The 9,656-nt window shown below is 45.4% G+C and overlaps 1 non-coding gene and 1 pseudogene across 1 annotated transcript; both read left to right on the top strand.

Moving 5' to 3' along the window:
* Window positions 1-226: 226 nt before the first annotated feature.
* Window positions 227-381, top strand: LOC113378993. The gene has a single exon (XR_003367305.1). It is a non-coding gene; the product is annotated as a 5.8S ribosomal RNA (ribosomal RNA).
* A 304-nt stretch (window positions 382-685) lies between these two features.
* LOC113378952 lies at window positions 686-7,667 on the top strand (annotated as a pseudogene).
* Window positions 7,668-9,656: the final 1,989 nt, after the last annotated feature.

Below are 9,656 nucleotides of genomic sequence, written 5' to 3'. Positions count from 1 at the left end.
TTTAAGAAAATGAAAAATCAGCAAAAGCAGATTTTTCAATCTCACACACAGTGAAATATTCATATTTCAATTTTGAAACGAGATTTTGTATCTCGGACCGAAACGCGAAAGCTTTACGGTGTACTAATTGTAACCATAATAATCATACTAGTTTCAGAATCGCCCGAGTTATCTTAAACGATTTCGAGAGGATCACGATCGAAACATGTATAAATATATATAAAATCACCCTGAACGGTGGATCACTTGGCTCGTGGGTCGATGAAGAACGCAGCTAATTGCGCGTCGACATGTGAACTGCAGGATACATGAACATTGACATTTCGAACGCACATTGCGGTCCTCGGATACTGTTCCCGGACCACCTCTGGCTGAGAGTCGTATAACATTACCAGACTGCCGCTTGCTTTAAACGGCTTGCCGGCGAATGATGGAGTTTCGCGTAAATGCGTGCTCTTAAATAATTCACTCAACGTGTGAGCCAGTCCACTTTGCAACATCGGACATTACCGTTCGTTGACGTTCTGTGGGATTACGGCGGGTTGTGTGTCCTAGAGATTTTATATTCTTGCGACCCTCCCGATAACCGGAAACCCGAACTCTTCGTAATGCGGTTTCGTTCGGCAAATTTGGACGATTCAAAGGTTCCTCGTCGATTTTGTGTGCGCTTGCTTACTAACGTTTGCGAGCACATCATAATCATAATACGACTGAATTTAAGCATATTACTAAGCGGTGGAAAAGAAACTAACTAGGATTCCCTTAGTAGCGGCGAGCGAACAGGGAAGAGCCCAGCTCTAAATCCCGCGGCCGGAGACGGACGCTGGGAAATGTAGTGTTAGGGAGGATCCGATTATCTCGGTGCGTTGCGGCGAGTTCAAGTCCATCTTGAATGGGGCCATTTACCCATAGAGGGTGCCAGGCCCGTAGCGACCGTTGCGCGTATCGAGAGGATCTCTCCTCAGAGTCGAGTTGCTTGAGAGTGCAGCTCTAAGTGGGTGGTAAACTCCATCTAAGGCTAAATATGACCACGAGACCGATAGCGAACAAGTACCGTGAGGGAAAGTTGAAAAGAACTTTGAAGAGAGAGTTCAAGAGTACGTGAAACCGTTCAGGGGTAAACCTGAGAAACCCGAAAGATCGAAAGGAGAGATTCAATGTTATTGTTGTCTTCCATTTATTGGCGTGCGATTGACCGGGATTCGTCCTGCGATACGCCGTCGGTTTATGCGTTAGGCGGCGATGGCATGCACTTCTCTCTCAGTAGGACGTCGCGACCCGTTTGGTGTCGATCTACGACCGCGGCGGTAGCCTGTCACGAATTTATTCGCGCCAGACCCCGCGTGCTCCGGCCGACTGCCAGACGGTATAAATGATATGGTATAGGGTCGCTTTTAAGCGTTCGGCCGGTTGCAAGCACGGACGGTTATTGGCCGTCGGACCTAGTCCGGCATCGATGCCGCCTCGAGCTGTTAGCTACCGTGTTCTCGAACGGACTCTATTACCGGTCAGCGATGCTATTGCTTTGGGTACTTTCAGGACCCGTCTTGAAACACGGACCAAGGAGTCTAGCATGTGCGCGAGTCATTGGGAAATACAAAACCTAAAGGCGCAATGAAAGTAAAGGTTCGCTTAAGTGAACTGAGGGATGACGGACCGCATCTACGGATGCGTGCTCGCAATCCCGGGGCGTCTCACTCTCATTGCGAGAAGAGGCGCACCCAGAGCGTACACGCCGGGACCCGAAAGATGGTGAACTATGCCCGGTCAGGTCGAAGTCAGGGGAAACCCTGATGGAGGACCGTAGCGATTCTGACGTGCAAATCGATCGTCGGAACTGGGTATAGGGGCGAAAGAATAATCGAACCATCTAGTAGCTGGTTCCCTCCGAAGTTTCCCTCAGGATAGCTGGCATTCGATGAGCGAGTCTCATCCGGTAAAGCGAATGATTAGAGGCCTTGGGGCCGAAACGACCTCAACCTATTCTCAAACTTTAAATGGGTGAGATCTCTGGCTTGCTTGAATAGTGAAGCCAGAGATTTGGATTAGAGTGCCTAGTGGGCCATTTTTGGTAAACAGAACTGGCGCTGTGGGATGAACCAAACGCCGAGTTAAGGCGCCTAAACAACGCTAATGGGATACCATGAAAGGCGTTGGTTGCTTAAGACAGCAGGACGGTGGCCATGGAAGTTGGAATCCGCTAAGGAGTGTGTAACAACTCACCTGCCGAAGCAACTAGCCCTGAAAATGGATGGCGCTGAAGCGTCGTGCCTATACTCGGCCGCCAGGGCATGAGGAGCGTTCATTACAGTTCGTTTTGAAGCCCTGGTGAGTAGGAGGGTTGCGGTGGTGTGCGCAGAAGGGTTTGGGCGTGAGCCTGCCTGGAGCCGCCATCGGTGCAGATCTTGGTGGTAGTAGCAAATACTCCAGCGAGGCCCTGGAGGACTGACGTGGAGAAGGGTTTCGTGTGAACAGCCGTTGCACACGAGTCAGTCGATCATAAGCCCCACGAGAAATCCTATGTTGATGTTGGTGTATTTTAATTTGAATAAAATCTCACACCCATCGGACGAAAGGGAATCCGGTTCCTATTCCGAAACCCGGCAGCGGAACCGTTTACAAGTCGGGCCCTCGCAAGAGAGTTTGTCGGGGTAACCCAAAATGACCTGGAGACGCCGTCGGGAGATACGGGGAGAGTTTTCTTTTCTGTATGAGCGTTCGAGTTCCCTGGAATCCTCTAGCAGGGAGATAGGGTTTGGAACGCGAAGAGCGCCGCAGTTGCGGCGGTGTCCGTATCTTCCCCTCGGACCTTGAAAATCCAGGAGAGGGCCACGGTAGGTGTCGCGCCGGTTTGTGCCCATATCCGCAGCAGGTCTCCAAGGTGAAGAGCCTCTAGTCGATAGATAAATGTAGGTAAGGGAAGTCGGCAAATTGGATCCGTAACTTCGGGATAAGGATTGGCTCTGAGGATTGGGGCGTGCCGGGCTTGGTTGGGAAGCGGGCGTAGGCCGATGTGCCGGGCCTGGGCGAGGTGAAATTGTTCTTGTGACTTAGATCCGAGCTCGGTCCCGTTTCTAGGCCCCCCGCGGATCTTTCTTGCTGCGAGGTTTCTGTGCCGGCTTCGGTCGGTCAGTCGTACTCTTCGGCCGCCATTCAACGGTCAGCTCAGAACTGGCACGGACTAGGGGAATCCGACTGTCTAATTAAAACAAAGCATTGCGATGGCCCTAGCGGGTGTTGACGCAATGTGATTTCTGCCCAGTGCTCTGAATGTCAACGTGAAGAAATTCAAGCAAGCGCGGGTAAACGGCGGGAGTAACTATGACTCTCTTAAGGTGGTGGGAGTGGTTGGGGTTCTTTGGGACCTCAGCTAGCAAGTGGCCTTCCTCCTCGTGGGTCCCATCGTGAGTACCCCTTCGGGGGGAAACTAAGCCGCCTCTGTGCCTATGGACCTGTGGGCTGCCAACCCACTCGTTCCTATTATCAGTCGGTTCTAGTAATAATGCAAAGCCTCGGATGAATAATTCAAACTCGGGGGGGCCCGCAGGCCCTTCCATACTGACTGACACAGGAAATCATTCTTGCCGCTATCCCGAGTGTAATAAAGTATTTAATACCGTAGTAGGTCGTGGAGTGCACGAACAAAGGCAACACAAAGAGTGGTATGATAGCAGGATGGCGACGATAGAGCCAAAGAAAGCCAGATGGACGGAAGAGGAACAAGCGCTCATGGCTAAGGAAGAAGCAGCTTTAGTGATTAAGGGATCTTCCCATATAAACAAAGCCCTTCTCTGTTACACCCGGTCGAACTCTGGAGGCCATTAAAGGCCAAAGGAGATCACCGAAGTATAAAAGCCAGGTTGCTGATTTCGTTAATATGATGTCTAACCAAAATAACACCGAGCCTTGTTCTCCGGTTACTACAGATACCACCGGTAACGCACTATTAGAGGCACTGTCACAGGCAGTCTCGAGTACAGTAGAAAAATTTAATGATAAAATTCTGACGAATATCTGCCACTCAGTTAGCGCAATAACGCTAAGCGACCTAAAAGTAAGAGTTACTGACTATCTTAAGTCAATCTTTCCTCAGAAAAACAAATCACCACCAAAGCACATCAAAAGCACAAAAAGAGGAAAGCACCCTAAAAGACAAAATAAGAGACAACTTAGGAGGCACCAATACAAAATTACTCAACTACATTGGGCGAGAAACCCAACGAAGTGTGTCCAATTTATTCTTGATAACAAAGTTGTCTCTTACAAACCTTCAGCAGACACAATGACACAATTCTGGACCAACGTTATGACCGGAGATTCTACGCTATCGCCCGGGTCGGAAAAAGCGAGAACCCAAGATCTCTCGCACATATGGAAGCCTATAATCCCAAATGAAATAATTAAGAGCTACCCGGCCAAAAAATTCAGCGCCCGGACCGGACGGGATATCAGCTAGCCTTTTAAGATCGATACCAACAAACACCTTGGTAAACCTGTATAACATATTCTTGTTCATGGGTAACATCCCCGAACAACTATTAGAATCTTACACTACGCTGATTCCCAAAAAGGATAATGCTGAGAATCCCGGCGACTTCAGACCGATTACGGTCTCATCAGTGATTACAAGGCATTTCCATAAGATTCTAGCTAAACGAATGACAGAGTCGATTAAAATTGATAATAGACAAACAGCTTTCCAGCCGATCGATGGATGTGCACATAACATATTCGCACTTGATTATCTACTAAAGTATCACAGGCAAAAATTTAAACCTGTATTTATTGCTTCAATCGACGTCGCGAAAGCGTTTGACTCGGTATCACATAAGGCACTAATTGATACCTTAAAATTTTACAACCTACCTGATAGATGTGTGGATTACATTAATAATATCTATACGAACAGCTGGACAAGACTCCGGTATGAAAACTGGTACTCGGATCCCATTAGTCCGAGGAGCGGTGTGAAACAAGGAGACCCTTTGTCACCAGTTTTGTTCAATCTTATTATTAACAGACTTATCGAAAGTGCCCCACCTGAGATCGGGGTTATGATGGAGGGAATGACGCTAAAATATCTTAGCCTTTGCGGACGATATTGTCCTTGTGGCATCGTCTCAAAAAGGTCTTCAAGTACTGCTTGACCACGCTGACGACTTTCTATCAAAGTGTGGCCTTATAGTTAACAACGCCAAGTCATTCTCTATTACCATCAGAAATGTGCCACACGCAAAGAAATCGATTATTGATAAGAGTATTAAGTTCAGGTGTGGTGGTCGTGATTTACCTGCTCTCTCCAGGGTAGAAATATGGACCTATCTAGGTGTATCTTTTACTCCGGAAGGTGCCGTATTGTGCGACCTGAAAGAGAAGTTACAGAGCATTATTGAAAAGCTATCCAAAACACCAATAAAACCCCAGCAACGGCTATTCGCTTTAAGAACAGTCGGGATTCCTAGACTACTCCATCAATTGACGCTGGGTAACACCACACTTGGGCTTCTTAAAGGCCTTGACACAACTATAAGAAAAGCCGTAAGATCCTGGCTGAGGCTACCAACAGACACAACTAACGCGTACTTTTATGCAAGAGACAGAGACGGTGGGTTATCCCTTCCGTCTCTAAGATGGTTGGTGCCTCTTAGAAGAAAGGGAAGACTTCTAAATTTAGGAAGGACCGAATCAAGTTACCATCAACTTGAATTAGAAAAATGTGTCAAACGCCTTACTGATAATGGGAATATTATAACTTCGGTCAAATTATTAGATGATAGATGGGCCAAACTGCTTCATAACTCAGTAGATGGTCGAGCGCTCGCCAAATCATCGAAAGTTCCACAACAACACCGATGGATCACCGATGGCACCAAAATCCTATCTGGTCGGGATTTCATTAACTGCACACGGCTCAGATTAACACTATGCCGTGCAGGAGCCGTACACCAGAGGCCGCCATGAAGATAGGTTCTGCAGAGCAGGGTGTAACGCTCTCGAAACACTAGATCATATTTTGCAAACATGCCATCGGAGCCACAGACAAAGGATTGACAGACATAACGCCGTCACTACTAATACCTGAAACGAGCCTTAGAAAAGACCCATTCCAAGTGGACTGGAAACCTAATTTAGCTAATTTTCTGCTATCAGGAAAGGTCATTAAGAAAGAAGAATTAAAAATAATATCTACGCGTGTATTGATTGGTGGACTGAACGGTTTTGGAGCTTGGACAAAAACAACGTCCATAAAACGACAAGGAATAGGGTAGGATGTACCTGAGTTCAGCGTGCTGCCTGCGCATAAGATCCCATCAGGCACAAACTAGGAGTTAGGTTTAGTGGGTATTGCCTTCGGGTCGAGTCCCACACTGCCTGGTCAACCTGGCGACCGGCGTGCGTAAATGCATTCCCTTCCTAGCCAAAAAAAAAATAAATAAAAAAATAGCCAAATGCCTCGTCATCTAACTAGTGACGCGCATGAATGGATTAACGAGATTCCACTGTCCCTATCTACTTTCTAGCGAAACCACTGCCAAGGGAACGGGCTTGGAAAAATTAGCGGGAAAGAAGACCCTGTTGAGCTTGACTCTAGTCTGGCATTGTAAGGAGACATGTAAGGTGTAGCATAAGTGGGAGATAGTAATATCGTCGGTGAAATACCACTACTTTCATCGTTTCTTTACTTACTCGATTGGGCGGAAAGCGTGCGTCGAAAACTTGCGTTCCGACTGTCACGGTTTTCTAGAGCCAAGCGCATAAGAGTGGTGTGAGCCATTGCGCCGATCGCCAACAATACTCTAGCGTGATCCGATTCGAGGAAACTGCTAGGCGGGAGTTTGACTGGGGCGGTACATCTGTCTAATAATAACGCAGGTGTCCTAAGGCCAGCTCAGCGAGGACAGAAACCTCGCGTAGAGCAAAAGGGCAAATGCTGGCTTGATCCCGTTGTTCAGTGTGCACAGGGACTGCGAAAGCATGGCCTATCGATCCTTTTGGCTTGAAGAGTTTTCAGCAAGAGGTGTCAGAAAAGTTACCACAGGGATAACTGGCTTGTGGCAGCCAAGCGTTCATAGCGACGTTGCTTTTTGATCTTTCGTCGGCTCTTCCTATCATTGCGAAGCAGAATTCGCCAAGCGTTGGATTGTTCACCCACAAATAGGGAACGTGAGCTGGGTTTAGACCGTCGTGAGACAGGTTAGTTTTACCCTACTGATGAATCGTCGTTGCGATAGTAATCCTGCTCAGTACGAGAGGAACCGCAGGTTCGGACATTTGGTTCACGCACTCGGTCGAGCGGCCGGTGGTGCGAAGCTACCATCCGTGGGATTATGCCTGAACGCCTCTAAGGCCGTATCCTTTCTAGACAAAGTAAGCAACGATATCTCTAGGAGTCTCGTGAGTCGAAAGGCTCAATACAATGTGATTTATTAGGTATTCGGCACACGCCGTTTATCGCACGAGCCATTTTAGCCGAATGAGGCGCTGGAAGGGGCGATATCCGTCCGTTATATCTGTCTTGCCTATAGCGGTTGATCATGGGTACTAGTTCGATGTAGAGACTCGGAATCGTTTGTAAACGACTTAGGTACCTGGCGCGGTGTTGTACTCGGCAGAGCAGTAACCACGCTGCGATCCGTTGAGACTCAGCCCTTGGCTTGGGGATTCGTCATGTTGGCTTGACGTCACCCCACGCTATTAGAGCATAAGCCTTAAGCCGTCGCATTGCAGCATGCCACAATCAGTAGGCTTGACAGTCGAAAACTTGTACATGCTGTACATGTGACACTTCTTCGGTATCTACCTAGCTATTTTGTACACGTGCACGTAAACGACAAATTTCAATACTAGAAATATTCATTATTTCTTTCAATAACCATAATGTCAAGAGAATAGTTATAAATATTTTGTAAGTTTACGAAATATATGTTTTTAAGAGAAACTTTTCATAATTTTTTAATATAAATATATGATATATTTCATTAAATTCTAAATAGGAGAATGTTTTTTGCTGAATTTCTTGGAAATGCGTACAAGTTGCTAATAGCAAAGTACGTATAAGTTATCTATAATGCAAAATGCGTGCAAGTTGTCAATGTGTAAAATACGTGCAAGTTGTCAATTTGCAGAATGCGTGCAAGTTGTCAATTTGCATATACGTGTAAGTTGTCAATGTGCAAAATACGTGCAAGTTGCTATTTTTATATAATTTTTGTAATATACTCTAAATAATTAGTAACTTCCAACCTATAAATATTTCGATTCTTTTATAATAAAATATTCAGTATATTTATTTCCTTTTTAACAAAATATTCAGTATTTATATATAATTTCAAACTACATCAAGTAAACTTTCAGGGGACATTTGCGAGTAAGCCTAACCTAGAATCATGCATCGAAACAGGTTAAAAACATTTTCCGGCTTTTTGAAATCAGTAACTTACGGGTACATCAGACTACATCAAGTAAATTTCAGGGGACATTTGCGAGTAAGCCTAACCTAAATCATGCATCGAAACAGGTTAAAAACATTTTCCGGTTTTTGAAATCAGTAACTTACGGGTACATCAGACTACATCAAGTAAACTTTCAGGGGACATTTGCGAGTAAGCCTAACCTAGAATCATGCATCGAAACAGGTTAAAAACATTTTCCGGCTTTTTGAAATCAGTAACTTACGGGTACATCAGACTACATCAAGTAAACTTTCAGGGGACATTTGCGAGTAAGCCTAACCTAGAATCATGCATCGAAACAGGTTAAAAACATTTTCCGGCTTTTTGAAATCAGTAACTTACGGGTACATCAGACTACATCAAGTAAACTTTCAGGGGACATTTGCGAGTAAGCCTAACCTAGAATCATGCATCGAAACAGGTTAAAACATTTTCCGGCTTTTTGAAATCAGTAACTTACGGGTACATCAGACTACATCAAGTAAACTTTCAGGGGACATTTGCGAGTAAGCCTAACCTAGAATCATGCATCGAAACAGGTTAAAAACATTTTCCGGCTTTTTGAAATCAGTAACTTACGGGTACATCAGACTACATCAAGTAAACTTTCAGGGGACATTTGCGAGTAAGCCTAACCTAGAATCATGCATCGAAACAGGTTAAAAACATTTCCGGCTTTTTGAAATCATAACTTACGGGTACATCAGACTACATCAAGTAAACTTTCAGGGGACATTTGCGAGTAAGCCTAACCTAGAATCATGCATCGAAACAGGTTAAAAACATTTTCCGGCTTTTTGAAATCAGTAACTTACGGGTACATCAGACTACATCAAGTAAACTTTCAGGGGACATTTGCGAGTAAGCCTAACCTAGAATCATGCATCGAAACAGGTTAAAAACATTTTCCGGCTTTTTGAAATCAGTAACTTACGGGTACATCAGACTACATCAAGTAAACTTTCAGGGACATTTGCGAGTAAGCCTAACCTAGAATCATGCATCGAAACAGGTTAAAAACATTTTCCGGCTTTTTGAAATCAGTAACTTACGGGTACATCAGACTACATCAAGTAAACTTTCAGGGGACATTTGCGAGTAAGCCTAACCTAGAATCATGCATCGAAACAGGTTAAAAACATTTTCCGGCTTTTGGAACAGTAACTTACGGGTACATCAGACTACATCAAGTAAACTTCAGGG

Source organism: Ctenocephalides felis, unplaced genomic scaffold (genome assembly GCF_003426905.1).
Source record: "Ctenocephalides felis isolate EL2017-DRISC unplaced genomic scaffold, ASM342690v1 CF-g0.4_SCAFFOLD_01886, whole genome shotgun sequence".
Lineage (NCBI taxonomy): Eukaryota > Metazoa > Arthropoda > Insecta > Siphonaptera > Pulicidae > Ctenocephalides > Ctenocephalides felis.
This window is presented reverse-complemented; position numbering and strand designations above follow the sequence as displayed.